Raw genomic sequence first — 15,558 nt, forward strand, 5'->3', positions numbered from 1 at the left:
AATTGGAGATTATGACTCTAGTATCCAACCCTGAGGCAGTGGATGAGTAGGAGGATGATTTCCTAGATAAAACCTAAACCAACAAGTCCCACTAGAGCTTCTACAAAGGAATTAGGGATGCAGAAACACAAGATGCCCGGTCCTACTTGCATCAAAGTATGACATCACCAGCTACTATAAACTAAGTTTCGCTCTGGTTAACTGCCCTGTCATTTGCTACCTTTGTTATCTTCTATTTCTCAGTAATCAGTGGTGCATGGCAGTGATTAAGAGTGGTCAAGAAATCAGACTTCCTGGCTTTATATTACAGCTTTGCCACTTACTAATTGTGTGGACTTGGTTTTTAAGTGTCCCTGAGTTTCTACTTCTTTATCTGTAATGTTGGAATAATGATAGGACCAACTCAAGAGGTAAATGTGATTAAATGAAATAACACATGTAAAGCCTTTGGCACAAGATGAGGATTCAACAGAAGTTTGCCTGTGGTGATGGTGAGGGTAGACATAATAGCAGCAGTAGGAGTAATGGTAGTGACAAACCAATGAACAGTAGTGGACTCATCTCAGGGGTGGGAGGGTAGAAGAATAGAGAGGTGGTGCCCTGTAAGCTTGGGTTGCAGAGGAATCTGACAGGAAGAACTTCCTACTGTGGTTAATCTAGGGTTCCTCATCATGCAAGTTGGCTCCCCTCAGCCTGCCAACAGCTCTGGAAGTCCTCCCTTCCTTCAGGTCTTTGCATTGGAACCATCTCAGTGGATTCTTCAGTGGGAACCTGACTGATCTAATACCTGATGGTGGTTGTGTGTCTTTCCATCTGTCTTTCATGCTGGTCCTCAAACCAGCTCCTTCACCCAACTTTCCTCCTTGGATATGGGCACCAGCATTTTCCGAAGCACCTGAGTATGACTTTCAGTCAACCCTGACTGTCTTTTTCCCCTCCCTCTGAGCCCCACAATCTTAATCCTCACATCCTGAGACTCTTACCCCACAGAATCTTTCATGTCTTCCCCTCCTTTCCCTTTCCATGGCTTCTCCTTCCCATCTAGATCCTTCTTACTGTCTACTTAGGCTATGACAACAGCATCCCAACTAGAATTCCCTGCCTCAAGTTTCCTCCCTTGCACCTATAATTCAGCCTATGATTTGCCACCAGACAAATCTTCCTAAAACTGGAGATTTAAAACTTTTTTGGCCATGACACTCAATAAGAAATATATTTTACTTCACAACCCAGTACACACATATAAAACTTACAAAGCAATGCTGTACTCTGACATTTTAAAATTTATGACCCAAGAAATTGACTTTGTGACCCACTAATGGGCCATATCCCACAGTTTGAAAATACTGCCCCAAATAGTTCTAATTATGCCATTGCCACAGTGAGAGCTTTCCATAGTCTCCATCAGTGACTGAACTTACGATAAGTTTTAATCTGGCTTTAAAGGATTCTATAGGATGACCCCAACTTGTGTGTCTAAACACACTTAAACTCTCTGGGCCTTGACCATCTGATTTATAGAATGGAAACAAAAATATTTTCCCAGCCTGAAGGCCAGGGGTAGACCAGATGATCCAGTTAGCTTCCTTTCTAGGAGCTATGATTCTGGAATCCTAAGTGCCCAATGTCCAGTAACCAGACATGTCCCCTCTCTGGTCTCCACTCCCCACTCCCATCTATGTCTTTGTTCATGTTCCTTCAGTCATCTTTTTCCATATTCCTCTAACTTCCTATGCTGAAATTCCATCAAAGTTCAGCAAGAGCAAAGGATACAAGAAGGAAAGAACATATTCAAGGAGTGTAATTAGTCCACTGAGGGTAGAGCCACTAAGGCTGGTATGTTACACACTGGTGGGAAGAAAGATGAAACTTAAAAGGTGGGCTAGGCTACATCATGCCAAGCTGAGACCCTCAGGCTGAGGTTTCATTTGAATTCAGAGGCCATGGGAGTCACTGATGGTTTCAGAGCAGGTGTAACATAATCAAAGGTAAGGTTTAAGAAGACGGACTTGCCTGGAGCTGGAGATATCAGAGATTATTTCAATAGTAAAACTGACATAGCCCAGAGGTATCAGGCCAGGCCAGGTGGTATCAGGACAGGATAGACCAGGGATGGATCTGAGAAATCCAGGCAGGCAGCATCTAGGAGGTTCAGCGTGGGCTGCAGATAAGCATCCTGGAGAGCAGAAGGAACACTGAGTGTGGAGGTATAAGGAGCATACTTGAACAAAGGGCCAAAAAGGTGTCTGGCTTCTGCCAGCTCTGGTAGCACAGTACGGAGACACAGCCAGGATCCGGGACTCAGGTGGCCAGTCCTTGAGAGGGCTGGGGAGAGCAAAACTGCTGGCATAAAAGAAAAGGAACCACACTTTACTCAAGTCCTGTATGTGACAGTTTCTCCATCAAGCACCTTCACACACCGATCTCAGTGACTTCAAAGCCTGAAGTCTGAATGACACCAAACTGCCCATAAAGTCTCTGAAGACAAGAAGCAAATTCTTTCTCCTCCTGGGACCCAGCACAGTGCTCACCCCGAGGAGGCCTAGATAAACATTTGTTGGATCGAATTAAAAAGGGATTGTCATTCCTATCACGCCCCCCCCCCCCCCCCCCCCCAGATATCACTGCCTATTTGTCTATCTTCACTGGGGATTCTTGGTGTCCTGGGCCTTACACTGTTTAACTAAAAGGCCTGAACACCAAAGCTCTGTGGCTGATTATTTTGATACTCTGAATTCATTAACCTCAATGTATTTCTAGATAAAAGGCTTGAGGTGCAGCCTCAGTGACTGATGATGCGTGAACAGCCAAGGGAGAAATGAGCCTTACTGTCGTCTTTCATCTCAAAGGCCTTGGGGATAGTGAGAGCTCAGCTCTGTGGCAAAACATGAACTATAAATCCTCATGAGATTTGGTTTCCCTCACACAGAGGGAGAAACCAGCACTATTATTATGTCTCTTTTCATGTGCTCTCTTCCAGATATACCATTAACATTTTGGTCTCCCCACCACCCAAGGTGCTTAGTAGATGGGTGGAGCCACTCAAGGAAGGAAGCCACTCATGGGAGGAAGCTGAGTCTCAGGTTCCTGGGATCTGTGTGTACCCCACTGTCATTCTGGCAACCTCGACACAGGAGGGAGAGGCTGCCTGTGGTCAACACACTCCTGAAGGTGAACAGAGGATGTGTGACTCCCAGGAAAAGGATGTAGAACTGTTTCTCTTGGTAAACTCTCCATAAGCCTGTATTATTCAGAATGTATGGCTCCTAGTTATTCAATCCACACTAAAAGCCCCTTTGTTAGCAGGAAAACAGAGGGAAGGCAGATCAATTCTACTTTTGAGGCTCCTGATATACTAAAAAAAAAACATGCACATGGCTAAACAAGATTTTAAAATTTTAGTATACTGGGGCCCCTGGCTGGATCAGTTGGTAGAACATGCAACTCTTAATCTCAGGGTCGTGAGTTCAAGCCCCACATTGGGTGTGGAGCCTACTTAAAAAGTAAATAAATGAAAATAAAATCATACTATTTTTTAATATGTTTATTTATTTTTGAGAGAGAGAGAGCACAAGTGGGGTAGGGACAGAGAGAGAGGGAGAAACAGAATCTGAAGCAGGCTTCAGGCTCTGAGCTGTCAGCGCAGAGCCTGACATGAAGCTCAAACCCACAAACCATGAAATCATGACTTAAGCCAAAGTCTGAATCTTCACCAACTAAGCCACCCAGGTGCCCCCAAATCATAGTATTTTTAATGTTTGTGCTTTTAAAATTAAAATTATATAATGAACATTGTCTTTATTTCCCTCCTGAAAGTATAACTTTGTGTCTGAATTCATAACCTCACCTGCAGATAGCACAAAAGGTCAAATTTAAGGCTCTTTATGAATATGGGCCCTGAATATGAATATAGGATTGCCCACAATCCCACCCAGAGTACCTCTGTCTCCTCTACCATGCCCTAGTGCACAGAGGACTGAACTGCAGATCATTATGGCTTTGACTAGCGCCAGAATATCCACTGCTTCCGTTCAACTGCCCAGGCTCCCTGTGACTTCAAATCAAGTCTGGAGCTTTGATCTACCTCGAGGGGCTACACCCAGATTCAAGACTCCATACTTGTCTGAGGCAAGTCTCCTGGGTGGTGAGAGTCTTTGCTGCCAACTCAGCCAATAAACCGTGCTTTTTGGCTTGAGTTTCATCTGTGATTTCCCCACATGCACTAAAATTGTGAGAACGCCCTATTTCTAAATGCTTGGACACGCTTACCTGTAGCAGCAGGACAAGAAGGGATTTCCCCAGAGATACTCTTGCTTGGGCACATAACAAACGACTCTAAACCCACTGAGCGAGCAATAGGAGGTGCCCTGATGTCCAAACACAGAAGCACATGATTTGATTTCCACTGTGATAATATGGGGGAACTGCCAGCACCAGCTTTTAAAAAACATCCAAAGAGGGGCACCTGGGTGGCTCAGTGGGTTGAATGTCAGACTTTGGCTCAGGTCATGATCTCATGGTTCACGATTTCATGGTTCATGAGTTAGAGCCCCATGACGGGCTTTGTGTCAACAGCTCAGAGCCTGGAGCCTGCTTTGGATTTGGTGTCTCCCTCTCTTTGCCCCTCCGCCACTTACTCTCTGTCTCTCTCTCTCTCTCAAAAAACAAACAAAAAAAAACAGCCAGAGACCTAACCCAAAGCATTGACACATCTTTTCTATAGGGTATTGGCTTTGGGGAACAATGGTCAAGGAACCCATTTCTTTGGACTCTGCTTCTTCTCCAGCTTTGGGAGGACTGAAGCTGGAGGCCTCTGTAAGGCCAACTGACCTCTGAGTCAAAACTTTATTGGGTTTTCCTTACTCAAACTTGTCCTCTAAGAATTTCATACCCGTTTCAAGAGAATAAAGGAGTTAGCACTCAACCATACAATCCCCATAAGGAACAGGGGTTCTATCCCTTCTAGAAGTGGGAAGTCTGAGGCCCTAGGGCCTGCTCTGTGTCCTTGAGGTGCCACTGATTCCTGTCCCAGAATTCACTGACGTTTGAAAATATAAAGAGGTGGTGAGGAACAGGCAGTGACACAGTTAGAGAGAGCTGTCTAAAATAACTCGGGAGCCTGGAAATGATTGATGTATTAAAGTGTCTACCCTTCAGAAAAAGCAGATAAGCAGATGAGAAAGAGCAGAAGCAATAACATAGAATTTACAGTATCATTAAAGGAATAAAAATATTTTTTCATATCAATCTCATCTTAATTATAAAGAGGCACAAATTGATGATGTCACTGCCACTATTGTGTTTTTTGGCAAACAGCTATATAATTGTTTCCTCACAGGCTATGGCAAAGGGAAAACATTAAAAAAAATTTTTTTTTAATCCCAAGGGGAAAAAAGACACAAGCAGAAGGAACATTTTTTTCCCCAGACTTGACCATACTTATATTTTAAAAAGTAGTGCTTCTCTAAGCGTATTTCTTCTAGAAAGCTTCTGCTGACCAGATAAATGCTAGAAAACTGAGCTGGTTACTCTGTATGTATCTTGGGTGTTACTTCTTACTGTTTGTTTTTGTTTTTGTTTCTTGAAAGAGAGAGACAGAGTGTGAGCAGACGAGGGGCAGAGAGAGAGGGAGTCACAGATTCTGAAGCAGGCTCCAGGCTCAGAGCTGTCAGCACAGAGCCCAACATGGGGCTGAACTCACAAGCCATGAGATCATGACCTGAGCTAAAGTTGGACCCTCAACCAACGGAGCCACTGAGGTGCCCCTTGTTAGTTCTGGAAATGAGAAAATTATAAAGAAAGTACCACCTCCATCACTAATTACTGATGTCACAAATCCTCCCACGTCTTTGTGTATTTCTTAAAGGAAATAATGACCGTTGCCTTCCCTCTCTTTCTTTACCTTTAAAAGGAAAAATTCTAGGGGCACCTGGGTGGCTCAGTCAGTTAAGCATCTGCCTTTGGCTCAGGTCATGATTTCACGGTTCGTGAGTTCAAGCTCCGTATCAGGTTCTCTGCTGCAGCATGGAGCCCACTTCGGACCACTTCAAAAAAATAAATAAACTTTGGAAAAAAAAAAAAAAGAGTGATAATTCTGGTATAGCTTTTATATGAATTCTGCTGAATTCATTTATCACCAGCTAAAAATGATTTTCTCCAACCCCTACTACCAAGAACATTAGTCCAGTGACTCCTTCCTTCAGGTCTAAGAAGAAGCAATGTCATGCAGCCATTTATTCACTCTATGGAGCGCATATTTATTCAGTGGCTGGTGTTTTACTGGGCCCTGAGGATAAAATAGTGACCAAAAGAGAGCCTTGGACTCGTGGTAAGAATCACACCAATAAATGTAAAATTACACTCTGTGATAAATGTCTGTTGTTTCCAAGAATTCCTCCTTGTTCTTAGTTCTTAATTAATCTCTTCTTGCTTCTGTGTGTACCTGCTGCCTCCCCTCTTCAACTTCTATCTCCTCCTATTCACTTGATCCTTCCTGCTCATGCTCTGGTTTACACCCTTAACCCCGCCTTCAGAGCTCTTGACAGAGTAGTTTTATATTCCTCACCTTCTTTTCAGCCACTGAACGACATAAGTTGTTCCTACTTGGTTCCTACCAAACCCATACTACTGAAAATGCTCTCTCAAGATGGGCACCAAGGATCTCCCCATTACCAAATCCTCACTGCAACTTTCAACATTGCTCTTGACCTCTCCTCAGTGTCTAACACCCCTGACTACCTCCATCTGTTAATGTTCTTTCCCTATCAGACAGTGCACTCTTCTTTCTCCTTACAATGCTGAGGGATTGGGGTTCCCAGGGTTCTATCCTTAGCCCTCCTCCCTTCTATTCATTCTGGGAGATGGCATTCACTTTCCACACCTCAATGACACTTTCTCTTCCTTCCTTCCTTCCTTCCTTCCTTTCATTCTTTCTTCCTCTCTTTCTCTCTTTCTTGTGTGAGAGAGAATCTTAGGGAGGCACCACACCCCTCAAGGAGTATTTGAGTATCTCAGATTTGAGATCTGAGTATCTACAAAACAAAGCTCATGGTTTTCCCTCCTAACCTGTTTCTCCTTTGTTCTCTGTCTGAACAAATAACATCACTTTCCATTCAGGCACCCAAGTCAGAAGCCTGAAAGTTATCTGTGACTATCCTCTTTTCCTCATTCAGGCATTCCATGTGCCATTGAGTCCTATTAGAGTTCACACCTGAAATGTCCCTTCCAACAAAGGATGGCAAATAGGTTTCATGTAATATACTGGCTCTGATCAATTAGTAGTTGCTACTACTATGTTGAGAGCACTGTGTTGGGAAGGATTCTGAGGCAGCCTCTGATCTCACCAGCATCTGACCTCAGTTCCTGGCTTCGCTGTGGGTGGTGGTATACATGCCAGGTATTCGCCATCCAGCTCTAAAACTTCTTTGGTAAACAAATGGAGATAACCTCTTCCTTCTCCCATTGCCACTGCTCTGGATGGTCTCTCGGAGTTTTACAATAGTCTCTTATGTCTCTTTGTCCCTTTCGGCCCCTCTTTCCCCTGATTCATCATTCATCCAGCCTGTGCTTTATCCCTCTAAAACAAAGATATATCTAATCATGTCTGTTTAAAAAGGGTCCCCATGGGGCACCTGGCTGGTTCATTTGGTTAAGCATCCAACTCTTGGTTTCAGTCAGGTCATGATCTCATGGTTCGTGAGTTTGAGCCCCGCATCCGACTCTGTGCTGGCAGTGCGAGGCCTGCTTGGGATTCTCTCTCTCTCTCTCTCTCTCTCTCTCTCTCTGCCCCTCCCCCTCTCACTCTTTCTCTCTCAAAATAAATAAATAAACTTAAAAAAATAATAAAGCATAGGCATTAATGGCCATTCAGAATCTGACTAGAGCGCACCCACCTCCCCCTACACTTCCCTGAGCTCTCTCGGGCAGCACAGAATAGCACCACGGTTCACAGCATGGACTCAAACCCCACATCAGCCACTTCTTAGTTGTATGACTCTCAGCAAATTATTTGACTTTGTGAGCCTCAGTTTCCTTATTAGCAAAATGGAGGAAAATAGGGTTGTTGTGAGGATGAAAGGAGTTAAGTGATAGAAAGTGCCTGGCAGACCTCTGGTGCACAATAAACCAACGTAAGTGTTCTCTCCCATTGCCCGCATGGGCACACTTGGCCCTCACTGGATCTGGTCAGGCTGTTTCCATTGGTCCTCCCCCATCTTTCTGCACTTCCTGGAAGAATACCTTGTCCCTTGCTCCATCCTCCTATAGCACGCACCCTGTTCCGCTGCTCCAGCAGTCATTACACTGTACCGTAGTTATGTATGTGGGTGTCTGACCCAACAGTTGGGACTTCCCTGAGGGCAGGAAACATGTCTTACCTGTGTGTCCTCTACAGGAGACAGGTTATGCCTAACTGATGACGTGATGAACAAGTTGGCAGCGGAGGCAGGATGAGCAGTGGGTAGTGATAATGGTTATAGTTGAAACTGTTGTTTATCTGGAAGGGAGGTAATAAATAACAGTTAATCTCCTGGAATGCTATACCAGTAGTGGGTAGACTTTTCTTGCTTTTATATGAAGACATCAAGAGGAATCAATCCCTCAGCTCTTTTTCTTTGCCCCCAGGAAGGGCTTTTACTAACTTCAAGGTTATAATGCCCACTCTCATCTCTATAAACATGAACTGTACTTTTCATGGCCTAATTCCTACCCCACCTTCAGTTCAATGCTAGATGTAGAGCAAACAGAAGCTTCTTATTGAATTGTAAGACCCTTGACATCTACTCCTGATTGGATCATGGGCAGGTAGCTCTGAGTGTCCCATGATCAGAGTTATTACAGCTAATGATAATAAGGGATTTGGAGAGGTTTGATTTACAACTTGGATTAGAAGGAATTAGCCTTCCCCTGAGAAATACCTATCACCATTTTCTGCCTCATGCTCTGATATGATTTAAAATGTGATTTTGTGGGCAACAGACTTCCACAGTTTATAGTAAACAGTCAGCTGTAACTAGGTGCCTCTAAGCTTCTCTTCAAGGCTCATGACCTTGATTCTGTCCTTGTGCATTCAGAGTACATGGCATGCCCTACAAAGTTTCAGAAAGGGGAAAATCCTCCTTCACATTCTCCTATTTTCTACACAAACCAGATCTCCCCAGTTCATTCCACAGAGATATTTATGGTTGCTGACTAGCAAATGCATTGAAAATATGCACAGCACGTTGCCAATGGATCTCCGCAAGAGCCTGTCAGTCCTGCTCTGCCCGACCTGCCACCACCCTGCAATGTCCAGAGTTCTGTTTGCACTGAGAGCTCTGGGGCTCCAGGGAGGCGATGCCTATCAACAGGGTCAGATGCACTTTCCAGCTGGCCTCCTCACCTCTGCTTTCCCCAACCTGGCAGACTAGTGGGTTGGAGAGGTTGCAGTCAGTGTGTTTGGACTGCTTCAGCTTCAGTAAAGGCCCATATATGCTTTATATGGGAAATCCATATAAAGCAAGCAATGTATTTTTTTGTGAGGGAAAGCATGATTTGTGGGGGAGAGAGGAGGAAAGAATCTGTTGAGGGATGCGTGGGAAGCAGAATATAGCACGATGGAGGCCAGAACTCCTGGGGATTTGTTAGGGATGAAGACCAGAAAATTGTGGATCTGAGCAAGCCTGAGCTGACAGTGGACAGGCTGCCTAGCAGAGAAAGTGCAACCCAAGGCCAAGTTCCCAGAAAAGTCTTCCCAATAGTAGAGTGTCTCCCATGCCCCTGGGTGGGCAGTGTGCATTCAAGTGAAGACATCCTGGAATAGGAATCAAACAGCAGTAGCTATGGCGACATCACCAGAAGCCAGTTCTCTCCAGTGCAACTCTAGAGCAGCACACAAGGAGGATGCAGGCTTCCACAATCAATGCAGACTCTCCGGGGAGTTCCCTGAGGGCCTACATTCTGTGTTAGGGTGTGACTTGGTGGCTTGTGACAGAAACCCGTTCCAGGAAGCCCAAGAAGAAAAAAGGATTTTAAAGGCCATGGGGTGTGGGGTGGTGGCAAGAGTAACATATAAAATCCAAATGCAGAAATGAGACTAGCCCTCTGAAAAGGCCTGGAACCAGGAGTTGAAGTACTTTCTTGTCTCACAGCCACACGTACCAAGTGACTGATGGTCTCTCAGGGGCTGAAATCCCAGGTGAGAAACTCCAAGTGCTCAGCTTGTTTCAATAGTTCACTCCTGATTCTATCAACTCTGGCTCGGGTGAGAGGTCATGAGGTGCTAACATAGCTGCTGGGAGCCGCCCTGTGAGTATGGCAAGGAGAGGGCTTCCAGGGCAGGAGACGTGCAATAGATATCTATTCCAGCCATTGTCTCCGTTGCGTTGTCCCCTCTTTCCTCTGATCTTTACATGGCTGCCCCCTTCTTGTTATCTCAGCTCAAACATGACCTCCTTGGAGGAATGTTCCTTGACCACACCAACTAAAATAACAATTGTCCTCTCCCCGTTCCTTCCCATTCGCTCTCTGTTGTGGGCTGAAGTGTGTCTCCCCAAATTCTGTATGTTGAAATCCTAACCCTCGGTGCCTCAGAATGACTGTATTTGGAGATAAGGTCTTTAAGGAGGTAATTAAGTTAAAATTAGGTCATTAAGGTGGGCCTTACTCCAATAAGAGTGGTATCCTTATAAGAGGAAATTTGGACAAAGACATATACAGAGGAAAGAACACGTGAGGACACAGGGAGGAGACAGCTATCTAGAAGTCAGGGACAGAGGCCTTTCAGAAGAAACCAACCCTGTAGACACCTTGATCTCAGACTTACAGCCTCTAAAATTGTGGGAAGATGAATCTGTTATTTGAGCCTCCCCATCCGGGAGAGCTGCCTCTCCTAGGGCTCTTGCCTTTGCATCATGGTCCTAAAATCTCTGTACCTGTATAAATCAGCCAACCTATTGTCTGAGGATTAATACTGGGCTTCTCCCTGATTTCAAACAGCACAGTGATCTGTACATAGAAGTTACTCCTTGATGTTTTTAATGATTTTATTAGACTGCTTTTTTTTTTTTTTTTTTTTTTAGGGAGAGAGAGAGCCAGGGAGAGGTGCAGAGGAAAGAGAGAGACAGAGAGAGAGAGAGAGACAGAGAGAGAGAGAGAGAGAGAGAGAGAGAGAGAGAATCCCAAGCAGACTCCACACTCAGCCTGGAGCCAGATGCAGGGCTCCATCCCTCAACCCTGGGATCACCACATGAGCTAAAATCAAGAGTTGGACACTCAACTGACTGAGCCACCCAGATGCCCCTAGATTGCATTTTACACTTATCTTGGAAGAGTTTGTAAAGGCTTCAGGTTGGGTACTAATGAGTCCTTTTTACTGCATGTATAGAAGTTATAAATTCCCTGGGCACACCTTGATCACAGCAAAATCCTTCTGTTAGTTTTAAGAAGCATTAAATTGGCACCGAAGGGGACATGTGAGTAAGGAGGTGAAGCCAAAAGCATGTCTGATCCCACCATTAGATGTAAGCCCGCTAAGTAGTGAGGCATGAGCTTTATCTATCTCTGAAATGACTCAAGATAACCAGAAAGAAAGGCAAGAGGGTGACTCATCCCTTGTCTCTATAACAACTCTTTTGGCTATCCCAGCAGCTAACCCCTTAAGGGAAGTGGTGCGTTGCTGTTGCTGGGCCACAGGCCTCATGACTCAAAGTCTTAAGACTTATGTGTTTACTCATTTTCTTAAAGAGACAAAGGCCATTCCTGTGGGTAACTCTTTTTTAATGTCCATTAGTTAGTCATTTACTATGGATGACCCATTCAAGTAAATTGGCTGCCAGATTCCCTCTTCAGAGAAAGGATTATATTTTCATAACTAATTCCTAGCCACACAGTGATTCATCCCCAACACACAGTAACTTCTCTGTGCAAGCCTAAAGACAAGAGAATCTCATATATAGGGAACCATCTGTGAAGGATGCTGTATTGGAGTGAGTCTTATAATCAAGGAGGAAGAGCTAGCAGGCCCTTGTGGCCAGGGTCAGGTAAGTGAGAGGGAGAGTGCTGGGAGGGACAGTCCAAGTTAAACTCTAAATTTGAATGTTTGCTTCCTCCAATTTCCTTCTTAGCAATACAGTTTTATATACATCACATATCCATTGTTCTTGGACATCATAGGATCCCAAGTAGCTCATATTATAAGTCTACTTGGGTTGCTTGACATAATTTCTAAGTTTATAAGAACCCTGAAACCCATCTTACATTTTTAAAATATTTATTTATTTATTCATTTATTTTATTTTATTTTATTTTATTTTATTTTATTTTATTTTATTTTATTTTATTTTATGAGAGAGAGAGAGAGATAGAGTGCAAGCGGGGGAGGGGCAAGAGTGAGGGAGACACAGAATCCCAAGAAGGCTTCAGGCTCTGAGCTGTCAGCACAGAGCCCAATGCAGGGCTTTAAACCACGAACTGTGTGAACACGACCTGAGCTGAAGTCTGATGCTCAACTGACTGAGCCACCCAGGTGCCCCTAAAGGTTTTTTTTTTAATGTTATTTATTTTTGAGAGAGAGAGTGAGAGCAGGGGAGGGGCAGAGAGACAGAGAGGGAGACAGACAATCCAAAGCAGGCTCAGAGCTGTCAGAGCAGAGCCAGATGTGGAGCTAGAACTCACAAACCATAAGATCATGACCTGAGCCAAAGTCGGATGCTTAACCAACTGAGCCACCCAGGTTCCCCAAACACATTTATTTTAAAAATTTAAAAATTATAGGGGTGCCTGGGTGGTTCAACCAGTTAAGCGTTTGACTCTTGATTTCAGTTCAGGTCATGATCTCACTGTCATGGGATCAAGCCCCGAGTTGGGCTCTGTGCTGAGTGGGGAGCCTGCCTCGGATTCTCTCTCTCTCCTCTGTCTCTGCCCCTCCCCAGCTATGCTCTCTCTCAAAAAATAATATAACATACAATTAAAATAAAATAAAATAAAATATTTAAAAATATCTTATTTTTGGAGTTATTTATAGATGTATATATATATATATATATATATATATATATATATATATACACACACTAAATATACCTGTATATCTGTATCTATATATTTTTTTGGTAAACTGTAATTTGGACTTTTCATTAATTTCCACCCTTCAATCCCATTGTATTCATGAGATTATACCACAATACCACATTTCCAATTTTCCATTTTGGTTTGCTGAGTGAAGTCATTACCCAAAACATAGAACATGTGTGACTGCATCACTAGTTTACATCATAACCACCAGCTGGCCAGTTCAAACCAGGCTTCCTTTGTCCCACCGAGGTTATTTATAAGCTCCCCATAGTCTTGTTCTTACATGAGCAGCCTCTCCCCTGCTCAGTTCTTCTGCTAAAGAAAGTAGTGTGCCACCCCCGTCAGTGGCAGTATCTGCCCCATCCCTTGGGAAAGGTCCATTATCTCCTTGAGAGAACTCTCAGTGACACTAGGAGAACCTAGTGAGAACCCTAATGTCTGTCCCAGGAATCTGCTCTGGAAATCCCTGAAGAGCCAGCACAGCCTAGGGTATATGCAGAAGGGGAAGGAATGGCTGCCTCCCAGGGGAGGACTGTTTCTTGTCTTGTCTTGGGCCTGATACAGCTTCTCTCAACGCTTTCTCAAAGACAGTCCATTCTTTCCTCCCTGGGGCTCCAACCCCACAAGAGAGGCTGGGCAGAGATTGGTTCCAATATCCTCTTCATTCTTTAGCACAAAACCCCTTCCTTTTCTAGCCCAAAACCCAAAAGCTCCAAGATATAGGTCAAGCACATACAGAGGCTTTCTCATACATACTATTAGCCAGACACAATCCAGTATGAGACAGGAAAACCATTCCTTAGAATTAAAACATGAATCCACAGAGCAACTCTCCTCCTTTGTTCTCTCAGAGATCATTTCACCTTGTGGTCAATTCCATTTCTGAATGACCCCTTCCAACTTTAAAACTACCAACTTGGGGCGCCTGGGTGGCTCAGTCGGTTAAGCATCCGACTTCAGCTCAGGTCACGATCTTGCGGTCCGTGGGTTCGAGCCCCGCGTCGGGCTCTGGGCTGATGGCTCAGAGCCTGGAGCCTGCTTCCGATTCTGTGTCTCCCTCTCTCTCTGCCCCTCCCCCGTTCATGCTGTGTCTCTCTCTGTCTCAAAAATAAATAAACGTTAAAAAAATAATTAAAAAAAAAAATCTACCAACTTTTGGTGACATGTTCTTGGTAGTGTTTTTTTTTTTTCTTCTTTCCACATCTCTCTCCTTCATGTCCTCCCCCTCCTCTTTCCCTCTGTTCCCTTCCTTCCTTCCTTCCTTCCTTCCACTCTTTAGTTCTTTCTGTTGTGTTCTTTGCCTCAATTTATTGAATGGCAAATATCCTATTTCCAGACACTTATTTCTCAGACCCTGATGTACTTTCCACTTGATCTATGTTGTGATCTTGGTCATATTGAATACTCTGTGCCTCAGGTTTCTCATCTTTAAAATGGAGATAAAAATTACCAGTAAAGAAATTGAATCAGCAATCAAAAAACTCCCAACAAACAAAAGTCCAGGACCAGATGGCTTCACAGGTGAATTCTACCAAACATTTAAAGAATAGTTAATACCTATTCTTCTCAAAGAAGAATATTCCAAAAAATAGAAAAGGAAGAAAAACTTCCAAATTCATACTATGAAGCTAGCATTACCCTGGTACCAAAATCAAATAAAGACATTACAAAAAAAAAAAAAAAAAAGAAAAGAAAAGAAAAGAGAAAGAAAGAAAGAAAGAGAAAAAAGAAAAAAAAAGAACTACAGGCTAATATCCCTGAAGAACAGAGATGCAAAAATCTTCAACAAAATATTAGCAACCCAAATCCAACAATACATTAAAAAAATAATTCACTGAGATCAAGTGAGATTTATTCCTGGGTTATGAGTGAGGGTGGTTCAATATTCACAAATCAATCAAAGTGATACATCACATCAATAAGAGAAAGGACAAGAACCAAATGATCATTTCAATAGCTGCAAAGAAAGCATTTGAAAGTACAACATCCATTCATGATTAGAAACCCTCAACAAAGTAGGTTTAGAGGGAACACACCTCAACATAATAAAGGCTATATATGAAAAGCCCACAGCTAACATCATCCTCAGTGGGGAAAAACTGAGAACCTTTCCCCTAATGTCAGGAACAAGACAAGGATGTCCACTCTTAACACTTTTATTCAACATAGTACTGGAAGTCATCGCTATAGTAATCAGACAACAAAAAGAAAAGGCATCCAAATCAGTAAGGAAGAAGCGAAACGTTCACTATTGCAGATGACATGACACTATATATAGAAAACCTGAAAGACTCCACCAAAAAACTGCTAGAGCTGACAAATTCAGTAAAGTCACAGGATACAAAATCAATGTACAGAAATCTGTTGCATTTCTATATACCAATAATGAAGCAGCAGGAAAAGAAATTAAGAAAATAATCCCATTTACAATTACACCAAAAATAAGATATCTAGAAATAAACCTAATCAAAGAGGTGAAAGACCTGTACTCTGAAAACTATAAAACAC

General features: G+C 43.4%; 1 long non-coding RNA gene across 4 annotated transcripts in view; it reads right to left on the minus strand.

The window, feature by feature from the left end:
• Positions 1-15,558, minus strand: part of LOC109268445 (uncharacterized) — a 59,139-nt gene that overhangs the window by 39,235 nt on the left and 4,346 nt on the right. For all 4 annotated transcript variants that reach the window (XR_002080665.2, XR_008417204.1, XR_008417203.1 and 1 more), the window contains exon 2: positions 8,376-8,494. This is a non-coding gene — a long non-coding RNA (uncharacterized LOC109268445). The remainder of the gene's footprint in view (positions 1-8,375; positions 8,495-15,558) is intronic.

This window comes from Panthera pardus, unplaced genomic scaffold, assembly GCF_024362965.1.
Source record: "Panthera pardus isolate Hobbes unplaced genomic scaffold, ASM2436296v1 HiC_scaffold_24, whole genome shotgun sequence".
Taxonomy (NCBI): domain Eukaryota; kingdom Metazoa; phylum Chordata; class Mammalia; order Carnivora; family Felidae; genus Panthera; species Panthera pardus.